Raw genomic sequence first — 15,026 nt, forward strand, 5'->3', positions numbered from 1 at the left:
GGCTGCTTCCAATAAATATTTCACAACATGTTTCTCCTCCACAAGTGCACTTACAACTTATGAAGCAAACACAAATGTTTTAATTCTGACAAAATGAGCATTTTTTCATGCACCAGCCTTGATTCAGCACATAGTTCTGTGGCTAAATGGCTTTCTGATTATCGTGTCCCAGGATATTACTTCAACTGAAGTGATATGAAATGTCATTAAAAAGTAATGTTCCTCTGCTTTGACAATCATATTAGTAAACACTGGAGGCTCTGCAGGTTATATGTCAGGCAGGCCGACGCTAATGGGTTTATTAACATATACAGCAGCACTTTGTCAAACCTCCTTGTTAATCTAAATTTGCAGGTGACACAAAGAAAGTGAGCAGGGAGAAAGGAGAAGGTGTTTAAGGGCTGTTTAAAGGAGCCAGGATACCCTGAGCAAAGTTGGACATTCCCAGGGCTGCTTCCCTGGATTCCAGCAGGCCTTGCTCCCAGGGGAAAGTCCTCTCTGAGCTGATGGGGAGCACAGACACCCTATCACTGTGGTATTTTATGAAAAAATCCCTTCACCAGGATTTCTTCTCCAGGGACGCTTCAGCTTCTCCATGTTTTGCTGCTTTGGAATGTGATTTGGAGAATTGTTTACCCAGCATGTGAATTATTTTTAATTAATGACCAATCACAGCCAGCTGTGTCAGACTCTCTGGTCAGTCACAGGTTTTCATTATTCATTCTTGTTTAGCCTTCTGAGATATCCTTTGTCTTTCTTTAGTGTAGTTTTAGTATATAATTTCTTATGATACGATACGATATAATATAATATAATATAATATGATATGACATGATATGATATGATATGATATGATATAATATAATATAATATAATATAATATAATATAATATAATATAATATAATATAATATAATACAACATAATATAATATAATATAATACATATGGAATATATATATATATTCCATATATTATATGTCACTTTTAAAAATCTATATATATTAAAGTCAAAAATTAAATATACTCTTTTACCCTTGAAAGAGCTGCGTGTCCACATCGTGTTATTTCGTGTCCTATAGTGACATTAGTGACATTCACCCTTTGTGCTGCTTCAGCACAGGTGAAGCAGAGAACCTGGGCAGGAGCTTCATCCCAATGATCATCACTCCTCCTGCTCCTCTTCCTCCAGCCTGCAACCTCCCCCTGCACCCACCATCCCTCTGTTCCTCCTCCCATGACTGCAGAAATGCACCATTGTGCCACTGTGACAAGGCACCTGTGACACAGAAATGGGTGCTGCAAGCCCCAGGAGTGGATCCTGCTTTCTGCTTTGTTGGCAGATAATTACAACGTGGAAGGGAAATGTGTTTGCTGGAAGCAGGAATTTAATGGGGTTTACAAAGAATGCTTTGTCCAGGCAGCTACTGGAGTCAATAAAACTCAGTTTGGGATGCATAAAGCCCTGCAGAGGTGAAAGTCTGAGTTCTACTGAGCGTTGCCAGGCTGGGAATTTGGGGCTGGCATTCCTGGCTCCTGGCCAATGCTCCATGGAGAGCTGGGGGTACCGAGGGTAATGAGGACAACCAGGGTTGTACAGGAACAGCTCCTGAGCACCCAGCCCATAGAATTTGGAACCAAACTTGTTTGCCAGCATGTCAGAACCCAGGACATTGCTCTGGCTGCCCTGGAGGACTCCAGACCCTGGCAGGGAGCTCAGAGACCTTGGCATAGAGTCAAACACACCTGTGCCTTTGATTGTAGCCCATGGAAACAATTAGCAACTTTATGTGAAGAGTTACAAGCCACAAGAGTTTGAGTAGAATGATAGTGAATTTATCAGAGGGTGGAAAAGTAGAATTTTGTGGATTTAGAATGGGGGTTCAAGAAGGAAGATGGAGGAATATGGGCATGTCCTGTCCTTCTCCTTGTCTTCCTCCTCATCGTCCTCGTCCTCCTTCTTCTTCTTCTTCTTCTTCTTCTTCTTCTTCTTCTTCTTCTTCTTCTTCTTCTTTTTCTTCTTCTTCATCTTCTTCTTCTTCTTCTTCTTCCTCTTCCTCCTCTTCCTCTTCTTCTTCTTTTTCTCCTCCCTCTTCTGCTGTGATGGTGGCACTTCTGGATTGGTTTAGAGTAGAGACAGACTGTCTGACATAGGTGATAGGTATTGGAAATTATTGTAAATAAAGTACACGTAGTTTTTAGTATAAAAAGCCAACACCACCCTAAGGGCAGGGACTGTGCCACAACCCAACCTGCTGGACAGATCTCAGCAGGTCAGAGAAAGAATGGAACAGATAAGAGAAAATAAACACCCTTGAAAAGCAAAACCGATGAATCTTGACTTCTTCTTTGGTCACAGGGCTGGGAAAAAGAAGACTTTTTAATACCTCAGGAGCCATTTCAACCCCAGAAACCCAAGAGAGCCAACGAGTGTTGTTGCTGGATTTCTCAGCAGTAGAAAAGCACCACAAACTCCCAGAGGTTTTCTGTTTTGGGGACTCATCATTATTAAGCGCATTTGTCTTCATTTGGTCTCTTCCAGCTGAAACAGTCAGCAAGACTCAGCAGCAAAGAGGTGAAGATGGGATGTGTATTTTTAATGCTGGGCTGTTATTTCTGGTTTTGTGATCCCATTCCTGGTGCTCATGTGGGACATCAGTAACAGGGTGTGGGTGCCAATCCATCTCAAACAGCCCTGGACCCAAAGATGCTCCCTTGCAGCACCAGGAGCTCCTCCTGCACCTGCAGCTGGGGGTTGTACTTGGTCCTTATGAGCTTTGAATTTCCCAATCTGACACAAAGGCAGTGGGAGCTGAACGTGTTGAATGAGTAACTTTTGAGGGAGGGATTTCCTACTCTTTTCTTGTCTTTTCCTTCTTTTCTCCAGTAGCTGCAGCCGGGAAAAAAAATATATAGCAAAAGGGAAGAAGGGCCTGGAGCAGCAGGTCAGAAAAGAAATAAAGAATGAGAAATGAAGTTACTTGGAAAGCAGAGTTATTTGCTTTGAGAGCCAACTTTTTTGGTAAAAAAAGAGAAAAAATAATTTTCTCAAAATATCACTTTTTTTCATACTTTAAAAACTTCAGGCAAATCTTTGGTGTTGCCTCTGTTCAGGGTTTGCAGTTTAATAACCTTGTTATGTTACAAATCCTGAGACTCCTCGACTCCTACCCTAGTCCATCAGCCAAGCAGAGAGCATTTCTTGACCTTTTAAAGAAAGGGAGATAATGAACCATTTGGACTGCAGGATGCCCTGGCTGCTTGGAACAAAATCAGCGTGGCTGTGAATTTTGGAGAGGCACAAACATGCAGCCCTGAGCCAGCAGTGTGGCCTGAGCCTTTGTGGTGATCTCCCACTGCAGAAACAGCCATAAAGTCCTTTAAAACACTTAGTAAATCAGAGCTCGTGGGCAGAGAGAGGCCTGGGCTGCACGAGAGCTTCAGAAAGTGATTTGTAAGGTCCAGAGAGGGAGGATTTGCCTGGCTGCCATTGAGTTTCGGCTTGGAACTGGTCAATTTTTCTCCTCCAGAATCCTCTGGGGAAATGTGGATATCAGCTGAAGAGGCTGATGCTGCTCGAGGGGAGCTGGACGTCAGCATCCGCTTTCCCTGGTGTTGGTGGCATTAGAAATGTGCCCGGGTGTGCCACACACTGTGACCTCAGGTGTCTGAGGGCTCCCACAGTGAATGAGAGGAATGTGGCTCTCTGGCCCTTTGGTGAGACCAGCAGGTGTTCAGGGATGATCCTCTCTGTATTTGTTCATGGATGGTCCTTTGTGTGTCTGTTCATGGATGATTCTGTCTGTGTTTTTTCATGGATGATCCCCTTTGTGTTCATGGATGGCCCTCTCTGTTTGTTCCATGGTATTTCCATCTCTCTCCTCATGGATGATCCTCTCTGTGCTTGGTCATGGATGGTCCTCTCTGTGTTCATTCATCTGTTTTTGTTTCCATCTTTCCATGGTATTTCCATCTCTGTGTTCATGGATGACCCTCTCTGTGTTTTTTAATAGATAATCCTTTCTGTGTTTGTTCATGGATGATTCTTTCTCTGTTTGTTCACAGATGATTCTCTCTGGTTTTGTTCATGGATGATCCTTTCTGTGTTCATGGATGATTCTTTCTCTCTTCATGGGTGATCCTCTCTGTGCTTTTTCATGGATGATTCTCCCTGTCCTCATGGATGATCCTCTCTGTGTTTGTTCATTTGTGTTTGTTTCCATCTTTCCATGATATTTCCATCCCTGTGTTCATGCATGATGCTGTGTTTTTTCATAGCTAATGGATTTAGCTAATGGATCCCTGTGTTTTTTTCTGTGCTCATGGATGACCCTCTCTGTGTTTTTTTTCATGGATAATTCTTTCTGGTTTTGCTCATGGATGATCCTGTCTGTGTTTTTTCATGGATGATCCTTTCTGTGTTTGTCCATGACTGTGTTTATTCATCTGTGTTTGCTTCCATCTTTCCATGATATTTCCATCTCTTTGTTCATGGATGATCCTTTTTATGTTTGCTCATGGATGATCCTCTCTATGTTCATGTATGATCCTTTCTGCACTGTTTGATTCACCAGGTTTCTCCCACTCCCTGGGCTCTAATTTTCGTGCCTGGGCTGAAATTTTCCTACCTGGGATGTGATTTTCCTGCCTGAGCTGAGATTTTCCTTCCTGGGCTCTGATTTTCCTGCCTCCTGCACATGGTTGCTCCTCCCACTGGTCTCTGTTTAGCCCAAGAGTTTTTGCCATTTTCATATCCACCAGCTGAGCTTCTCTGCCCCTTTTCCCTGCATTTTCCATGGTATTTCCATCCTTGCAGCAAGCACAGCACAGGAGCACCAAGCTCCTGCCTGCCTCTCCCCTTGCTCCTCCTGCTGTACCTGGGTCATGTTCCCAGGTCTGTCTGAAACCTCACTGAGGATTTGTGTGTCCTTCTAGTGCAGTGAAACCAGAGCCAGGGCCTTGTTCCGTGATTCTTTTAGGGAAAGATGTCATAGTTGGTCTTGATTAAACTTTTAGTCTAATGTTGTTTAAACCATGGTTAAATTATTCATGTCTCTAGCTGCTCGTGCAACACAGGAATTTACTGTAATGGGATGGGTTGACATGGCCAGTGTTAAAAGCTTGCTGTTGTGCTTGTTAGCAATGAGCATGGAAAAATAAACAAATAGGATTGTAGGGGAAGGCCTTTCTTCATTCCCACCACAGTGTAAATGGAGCTGTCATTTAAAATGAAACAGCTTTGGGTTTATGGTGATTCTTGGCCACAGACCTCATGTCACAGCCTGCTTTTCTGCCAAGGAAACATGGGCAGGCTTGCTCTCCTCTAATGGGGAAACCCAAAGCATTGCAAAACGTGGCCCCTGCCATGGAGGTGGCACAGAGCCAGAGCAGTCGTTCAGTGCCATAACGAGAAATGATTCAGCTGAGGGAAACCTCCAAAATCAATGCTCACAAGGAAAATCCCAGGGCTGTTTCAGTGTCTGGCACAGTAAAAGGAACACCAGGCTGAGGGGATTTCTCTGAGAGCTCTCCCACTCTGCACACAGTGTTGGCCTTCTTCCTGTGAAGCTGAAAATCCTGACACGCTCACACAGCACAGTCCAGGCTGCCAGAGGCAAGCTGGTGTTGGTCACTGGGGGTTTCCTCATTGCCACCATCCCCAGGAGTGAAACATGGACATCATGGACCATGAAAAATGCATGAGCCTGCCCCAGGGGCTGCCTGGGTCAGATTTAGGGTCAAAGGGTGGCTGGTTAGAGGAGGAGCAGCTGATGGAGGCTCCCTTTGCATTTCCAGCATCTCCTGCTTTGCCATGCAAAAGCTCAGGTGGGGAAGGAAGAAAAGGGAAGGGAAAGGAGAGGGGAGGAGAGGAGAGGAAAGGAAAGGAGAAGGAGAAATGAGAAGGAGAAAGGAGAAGGAGAAAGGAAAGGAGAAAGGAAAGGAGAAGGGTTAGGGTTTTTTCATGAAAAATCCTTTCCTTAGGAGTTTTTCCTCCTGAGAAGCTGAGAGGAGACCTCAGGAACAAAATGTAAACATTGATTATCTGCTGCTGTGGAATGCAACAGGTGCATCTGTGATTGGCCCATGTTGGATGTTTCTAATTAATGGCCAATCACAGTCAGCTGGCTCAGAGAGTCCGAGACAGAGCCTTTGTTATCATTCCTTTCTATTCTTAGCCAGCCTTCTGATGAAATCCTTTCTTCTGTTCTTTTAGTATAGTTTTAATGTCATATATATCATAAAATAATAAATCAGCCTTCTGAAACATGGAGTCAGACCCTCATCTCTTCCCTCATCCAGAAACCCCTGTGAACAAATCACACATGCCCAGGATTGACCAGCCTTCCCAGGTCCCTTTCCCTGCTCTCCAGCAGCTCTCCATCCTCACGGAGGCCCTGTGTGGTTCTCCCTCTCACTGATGAGCACTGAGGGCATCTCCTGGGGCAGCAGCTGCAGGGGACAGAGCACTTGTGCTGAGCTAATGACAATCTCTGGGAACTCTGAGGATTTCCTCTGGTTTGTGCTCTGCCTCCAGAATGAGTAAATAAAAGCCTCCTCATTTATTTATGATGCAAATAGGAACTGTGCATTCAGCTCTAGGATTTGTTATTATTTATTTAGAGCCTCTTGTCTCCGAGGCACTGGCAGTTTGCATGCAGGGGGCATCTGTCTGCCTTTATTACCCACAAACAGACATTTTTCTGTGCAGGCTTTGGCTGTTAATGCTGCTGAAAGTCGGCTGTGGGGATGGAAATCCTTCCAGGGAGACACAGATCCCTTGGTCACAGATCCCTTCCTCTGAGCCAGCTGACTGTGATTGGCCATTAATTAGAAACAACCACATGAGACCAATCACAGATGCACCTGTTGCATTCCACAGCAGCAGATAATCATTGTTTACATTTTGTTCCTGAGGCCTCCCAGCTTCTCAGGAGGAAAAATCCTAAGGAAAGGATTTTCCATAAAAGATGTGTGTGACAAGCCAGTGCTCAAGCCCTGGGTGTGAGGGGGAGAAGGGCTGCGGGAAAGGAAGGGTGGAAAAATCTCAAATTTCTGGAGATGGAATAGGGAAAGGGGTGAAGCACAAATACTGCAGGACTGAGCCCTACAGAGATAGCTGCAGTCCAGCTATGTGAGGTCTCCCCACCTGCAGCTCCCTGGAACCTTCCCTTTCATCCTTCCAATCTTTATTTCATTTGATGAACCAAAAAAACTCTCAGTAGAGACACTGGAGCACAGCCTATGGGCTGGGAGAGGAAGGAGGAAATAGCTGCAGCTTGGCTGCTCCTCCCTGAGCACCAGCCAGCTCCCATCCTGGGATGGATCCAGCAGGAGCAGGGGAGCTCACGTCCAAGAAAACCCAGGGCTCTGCCAAGGCCACACAGGTAGCAAAGAGCCTGATAGAAAGTCAAGTGGAACATCTGGGAGCTCTTTTATTTCTTTTTTTTTTCTGCTGCCTCTGCTGTGTTTCGGGGCAGGCAGGAACTCTCTGATGCTCTGCACAGAGGGTTTGCCAGAGCTCCAACTTCTCCAGGGTCCCACATGAACCCCTCTTTGTGTGCATCCAGGACATCTGGGGCAGAGGACAGCAACAATAATCTAAACCAAAATGTCAATTGATTGAATGGTTTTTGTTAAAAGGGACCTTAAAGCCCATCCAGTGCCACCCCTGCCATGGCAGGGACACCTCCCACTGTCCCAGGCTGCTCCGAGGCCTGTCCAGCCTGGCCTTGGGCACTGCCAGGGATCCAGGGGCAGCCACAGCTGCTCTGGGCACCTGGGCCAGGGCCTGCCCACCCTCTGAATAAAAAACAAATTCTGGTTCAAAACTCATCAGATCTGGTGCATTTTTGCCCAGGGAAATGGTGGAATCACCATCTCTGGACGCGTTACAAAATGTGCAAATGTGGCCCCTGAGGACATGGTTTAGTGGTGGGCCTGGCAGTTCTGGGTTATATGGTTGGATTTGGTGATCTTACAGGGCTTTTCCAAACTCAATTATTTTCTATGATAAGGGAAAGTGAAGCATCCAAAATGCATCCGGTAAAGCTTTTTAGTAACTTTTCCTTTCTTCCTGAGAAATGTCATATCCAGCCTGGGAAAAGGAGTCCTGCCATGAAACTTGACTGATTATTCCCCAATACCAATAGCTTAAATAAATAATTTCCCACCAACACAACTAGCAAATTCTGTTTGTGTGAGCCATCCAGCTGAGGAACAGTGACAGAAGTGAAATAAGTTATTTCAGGAATTAATTGTGAGCAGGGAAGCGATCCAGTGTCAGTGATACAGGAAAGACACATGAAACTGGAAAAAATAAACCCAAACAACCACAGGAAAATATAATTTAAACATCCACAGAAGACATGCAAATGCAGGCACAATGAGGGGGATTTTTCCTAATGAACTCTAATGCAAAAATGAAATTGAAGAACTCTTTTCCACTCTCCCAAGTGTCAGAATCTCTGTGCTGGAGGGTGGGGGACAAGGAGGGCCAGGTCTGCTCTCAGCCTGACAAGCAGAATTGTGTTTTTGATTGAATATTCCTGTTTGTTAAGTGAAACAAACAACTAACTCAGCAAAACTGGAATTTTCAGCAGTAGAACAGCCTGAATAAACTTCTTGGCTGAGTGGTTTTGTTTCTCCTTTAATTTTTTTTTTCCTAAAAAGGGTTTTCAAGATGGTTCAGTATCTGAGGCCATTTATTTTTTGAAATAGAAAATCCCTTTTTCTACTCTGTAATACTTTTCATTTTGAATTGTAAGTTAAATATTCCATGAATGGGACTTCTCTGCTGAAGGTTTGGGAGAATTGAAACCAAATGTCTGAAAATTATCTGTTCAAAAGGACTTGGCTTGACTCGACTCAGACAACAGTTGCTTTTTTAAACTATAAACAATATTAAAATTCTGACTGTTTATCCCCATATGACTTGGGGATTGTTTACAATTTTTAGACATTTTTCAGGAACTGAAAACCTGTTTCTCATGTATATTTATGCTGGCAGCTGCTATCAAAAGGACAGCTCAGCTCCTCGAAAAGTGGAAGCATATGACAATTTTCCCTTCAGTGAAGTTGGTAAAATATGGGGTGTCAAAGCAGGATGAATTTCCCAGGCTGGTGGGGTGGTTTGGCTGTCCAGGCAGTGGTTGCAGAGGGTGGCATTGCCCTCTGGGGTGACAATGCCCAGGGTCCAATGTGCACCATTGTCGCAGACATCTTTGCATGAAAATAATTTTCTTAGGATTTTTTCCTCCTGAGAAGCTGAAAGGCCTCAGGAACAGAATGTAAACAATGATTATCTGCTGCTGTGGAATGCAACAGGCGCATCTGTGATTGGTCTCATGTGGTTGTTTCTAATTAATGGCCAATCACAGTCAGCTGGCTCAGACAGAGAGTCTGAGACAGCTGCCTTTGTTATCATTCCTTCTTATTCTATTCTATTCTTAGCTAGCCTTCTGATGAAAACTTTTCTTCTATTCTTTTAGTATAGTTTTAATGTAATATATATAATAAAATAATAAATCAAGCCTTCTGAAACATGGAGTCAGATCCTCATCTCTTTCCTCATCCCAAGACCCCTGTGTGTGTCACACACCACGAGCCCCTCTCTGTCCCCAAGCCCTCCCATCCAGGGCACATCGTCTGACAGGGGTTCAGGTGGTTCAGACACCAAACTCTGAATTTGGGTGCCCATTCCCTGGAAATCCCAGAGAAGCTGTGGCTGCTCCATCCCTGGAAATGTCCCAGGCCAGGTTGGACAGGGCTCGGAGCAGCCTGGGGCAGTGGGAGGTGTCCCTGCCTGGGTGGAATGAGATCATCTTTGAGCTCCTTTCCCACCCAAACCATTCTGGGATCTGCTGTGGAATGCTGCATCCAGGACCAGGCTCTGCTGGAAAAGGGTCAATTCTGTCAAAAGGTTCAATTCTGTCAATCTGGCACTTGATGCTGATAGAAAGGTTGGTGTGGGTTGGTCTTTTATCTTACAACAAATCCAAAATTTGGATTTTCTCCTAAAATCCGAATGTTGCATCGTGTATAAGCCTGAGCTTCATCAATGCCTAGTGGCAGATTTGATTATTGAGACCAGAAGCATTTTAATAACCCAATTATTTTCTCATAGTAAATGTTTAGATTTTTCCGCCTTTTTTTTTTTTTTAAGAAAAACACTTATTTATTTATAGCTACTTTTAAATTCCCCTCCAATATACATGCCCAGCTGCAATATACACTGCAGACCTAGGAGGGATGTGGTTCTCAATAGTTTACGTCCCAATTTACAAGATTTCCAAGCTGGTGGAATCCCAGATATGACCCCAGAAGTGTTTGTGCGGCCCTTTACTCCATCAGCAGCATCTCCCAGACACCAGGCTCACTGCAGGTCAGGCAGAGCTCCCATCTTGCTCACTCAGAGTTAATATCCAATTTCCTACAGGCAGAGCTGGCTGTGCCCTGGGCCCCAGCAGCTCCCAGGAGAAGTCATACAAATAATTTCTTCATTTAACCTTGAATCTTCTTCCCCTTGTGGAAAAATGAAGGAGTTTTGGTCTCAGAGTCAAAGGAAAGGGGATCAGTGAGGTGGTTTTGAGTCATGGTGTATCATTGCCATTGGGTTTTTCTTTATAATTCCTGTGGCAGGTGGATGGGAGAGGAGGTGCCCCTAAATTGCATTTCTTGGACTGCAGGGCCAACAGACCCTTTCAGAACTGAACAGAGCTGATTCAAACCCAGCAGGGAGATGGCTCCTGGCATTCCATCAGGCCTGGTGGGATGGTCCCTCTGCCTCCACCAGCCCTGCACACCCCAAAGCCCTGGGTGCCAGGACACCACTGGTGCTCACTGTGCACTGGCAGGGCCCTGCAGAGCTGGGAGGGAGCAGAAAGGTGAGGAATTAGATGGTGACTGTGTTTGCCCTGTCAATAGGATGCATTTGGCCTCTTTCCCCTGTGTTCTCAATCCTGTCCTGCTCAAGAGAACGTTCCACTGCCCTGCCACCTCCTCTGTGCCCAGCCTTGGGGGTCCCCAGTGGGAGATGGATAGAAAATCTATTGATTCTCTCCCAAGGAAGGTGAGTGTCCCTCAGCCAATGCCTCTCAGTCTTTTCCTTTAGACTGCTGCCCACACCCCTAAATCACAGCAGCTGGTGGAAGAATAAAGGAAATGAGCTGGAGAAACTCTGGCCAAGCAAGTCTGACCTCCAGCCTCACCATTGCCTGGGCACCAATGGGGAAACTCAGAGAGGCTGGTGTGAAGGAGCACCTTCCATCTCCAGGGCTGATTCCATTTCCAGGAGTTGATCTCCATTTTCAGAAGGTGATCTCCATCTCCAGGGCTGATCTCCATTTCCAGGAAGGAGCTGATCTCCATTTCCAGGAGCTGATCTCCATTTCCAGGGCTAATTCCATCTCCAGGGCTGATCTCCATTTTGAGGAGGGAGCTGATCTCCATTTCCAGGGCAAATTCCATTTCCAGGAGCTGCTCTCCATTTCCAGGGCTTATCTCCATTTCCAGGGCTGATCTCCATCTCTAGGAGCTGATCTCCATCTCCAGGAGCTGATCTCCATCTCCATCTCCAGGACTGAACTCCATTTCCAGAGCTGATCTCCATTTCCAGAAGTTGACCTGAGTTACAGGGACACATTGGTGGGGCTGACAAGCAACAATTGAAGCTCTTCTGCAGCACTGAGCACCTCAGGCAACGCTCACACCACCAAATCTGCCCTCCAGAATCCACACAGCTGGAAAAGAACCACACCGCCACGATGGCCATCATCATTCCTAATTAACAAGGTGGAAATGCAGGTCCTGGGTCTTTCCTGAGGGGCTTTGCTTGGCTCCCAGCAGCTTTCCCCAGGAGCCAGGCTGCCTGTGGGGCATTCCTTGGCCAGCACATCTGGCAGGTCAGGGGCCAGCTGTGTGCTCCAGGCTCAGGGTGGTATTGGCTTCTCCTGCAGCTTCACACCCTGATGGATGATCCAGGGCTGTGTCCATGAGTGCTGAGCTCATGAGCTGGAGATGAGCTCCGGAGAGCTTTCCCCAGGATGGAAAAGCAGCATGGACCGAAGTTGGAGGAGGTGTGTCACCCTGGTTTTTTAAGATTTTCTAAGCTTTCTGATGTTGACATCCTTGTAGTGAACTTTTTCACACACTTTCTGTAAAAATAACTCATTGTTTTGCATTCCTTTATGGAGGAGGAGAGTTGATGGACTGTTGGTTTGTCCAGTGCCATTGGAGATGTGGCACTGTCACCCTCCAATCCACTGTCACTTTAGGAAAACTATAAATGTTGGAGTCAGAAAATAAACTTCCCTTTTTCTTCACCTTGAGAGCAGCAGTGTGAGCTTGTGTTCTTTTGTGTCCTACAGTGACAGAGGTATAACTCTTCACAAAAGCCATGGCTGGCCAATATTTTAGGTAAGAAATGAACTGAGGAATGCAGCCAGAATTAATTCTGCACATTGGCTTCTCCAGAGTTTTCTGGTGTGGTTGACTTCTTACCACCACATGGATATTTTGGTATTTCAGCAGAATTCCCCACTCCTAATCTGGATAGTCCTTTCTGGGTGGAGTGCAAACCCCAGATCGTTAACTCCGGATAACCGTAATTAAAAGAAAATAAAATCAAAGGTACTCAGAAAAAGAAATGGAAATTTTTCTTCCATGGAAGCCAAAAGATTATATTAAACTTCAGTGGTTTAATAAAATATTATGAAGTTTGGGAGCATATTTTCCCTGGGACTTAATCTGTTTATACATCTGAAAAAGTAAATAGAATATCGTTTTACTTGACCACACAGCAAAGCTGATACAGGAGGGGGGTTTCTCCACTGTGTATATTTCTTGAGGAATTCCTTTCCCCTCGGGTTTCACTCACTGTGAACTGGGACAATCCTGGTCAGGGCAAGCAGGAATTCTTCCATCTCAGTGGAGAAATGCTGTGGACGTGGCAGGGACAGGGACAGCAAAGGGCTGAGCACTGGGGGAGATAGGGAAACCTGAATTTTTAAGGGAAACCTGAATTTTTGAGGATTTTTGCAATTTAAAGAAAGGAATATGGCATTGACCTTGATGTGGTGCAAGACAAGAGGTCATGGGAACAATGATGCCACTGGGGAATTCACAGAAGGCAGAGCCATGGAGTGAGTGAGGTTTAGAACACTAAAATCAGACACAAATGGGTAATTTTGTGGTTTTCCCCTTTTTTTGTCATAAATTTTGTGGTTTCCCCCCTTTTTTCATAAATTTTATGGTTTTCCCCCTTTTTTGCCCCCTCTTTCCAGCTTGCTGCCACCAGCAAAAAGAGAGCACAGCCTCTCAGTACCCGTAAACTTTATTAAACATGTGCTTTTTCATTCTTAAATTAATTTTTTTTTTCCATACTGAAATAGCACCAAAGGGAGAAGGATGACAGTATCACCAAGTCAAGGGGAGGGAGGAGAGAAACCCCAGAACCTGCTGTATACAACAAAGGAATGTTTTAATGGTTAGGAAAATGGGGAATGTTTCCCCTTCATCTGGAGACTTGATGCTGTGAAGTGTGAAGGGAGAACTGGGAATCAGTGCAAGCCAGAATCACCCTGTACAGGGCAGGAAAAACCAAATTATTGCTGGAAATTTGGCTCCTTAGTGCTGCACCCCAAGGCCACCCTGACTTCAGGCAGAGGAGTGTCACACACTGATCCCCAGGATGTATAAACTCATTTTATCTGTGTGGATCATGGAGTGGCAGCACTTCCACAGCAGCTGAGGATAAAATTCCCTGTGGCACAAAATCAGCACCAAGGATCCCACGGGCACAGCAGCCCCTGCCAGGAATCCCAGGGATGGATTTCACAGCAGCACACACACCTGGCATTGCCTTGCCAAACTGCGCTGGTAAAGAAAACCCCATTTCTCTGATTTTTTCAGTTGAAACAGAGAGCAAAGAGCTTCCTCACCCTCCAGGTTTGGCTGAAAGCTGTTGCTGATGGGTTAAAGGGAGATCTCACCTTCAATGGACTGGGCTCCACGAGCCTGTGCCAAAGCATGTCAACAGAAGTGGGGGAAAAAATGATTTCTGAAGACTGTCGCAGACATCTTTTTATGAAAAATCCTTTCCTTAGGATTTTTTCCTCCTGAGAAGCTGAGAAACCTCAGGAACAAAATGTAAACAATGGTTATCTGCTGTTGTGGAATGCAACAGGTGCATCTCTGATTGGTCTCATGTGGTTGTTTCTAATTAATGGCAAATCACAGTCAGCTGGCTCAGACAGAGAGTCCCAGACAGCTGCCTTTGTTATCATTCTTCTTGGCTATTCTATTCTTAGCCAGCCTTCTGATGAAACCTTTTCTTCTATTCTTTTAGTATAGTTTTAATGTCATATATATCATAAAATAATAAATCAGCCTTCTGAAACATGGAGTCAGATCCTCATCTCTTCCCTCATCCTCAGACCCCTGTGAACGCCGTCACAGAAGATTTTGGGGCAATCCTGGTGCTCAGCACACCCAAACCCACACTGCTGTGTTCTCTGCTGTGTGGTGCCATCTGTGGCTCTGTCTGTCTCCTCAAAGATCATGGAACCAGGGCATGGTTTGGACTGGAATCCACCACAAAGCTGATCTCATTCCCTTCCACGACCCCAGGATGCTGCAAGGCCAATCTGGCCTCAGACACTTCCAGGGAATCCACCACCTGGGCAACCCAGGCCTCACTTTGTAAAATTTATGATCAATTTGACATTTGATGCTGATAGAAAGGTTGGTGTGGGTTGTTTTTTTTTTCCCTTAAAACAAATCCAAAATTTGGATTTTGTTCTAAAATCCAAATGTTGCATCACATATAAGCCTGAGCTTCATCAATGCCTTAATGGCAGATTTGATTATTGAGACCAGAAGCCTTTTAATAACTTAATTATTTTCTCATAGTTAATGTTTAGATTTTTCGGGTTTTTTTTTAAAGGAAAACACTTTTTTATTTATAGCTACTTTTGATTTCCCCTCCAATACATATGCCCAGCACTGCAGGCCCAGGAGGGATGTGGTTTTC

Source organism: Melozone crissalis, unplaced genomic scaffold (assembly GCF_028551555.1).
Source record: "Melozone crissalis strain CALT ecotype California unplaced genomic scaffold, PUWL_Pcris_2 ptg000026l_1, whole genome shotgun sequence".
In the NCBI taxonomy this organism is placed as follows: Eukaryota; Metazoa; Chordata; class Aves; order Passeriformes; family Passerellidae; genus Melozone; species Melozone crissalis.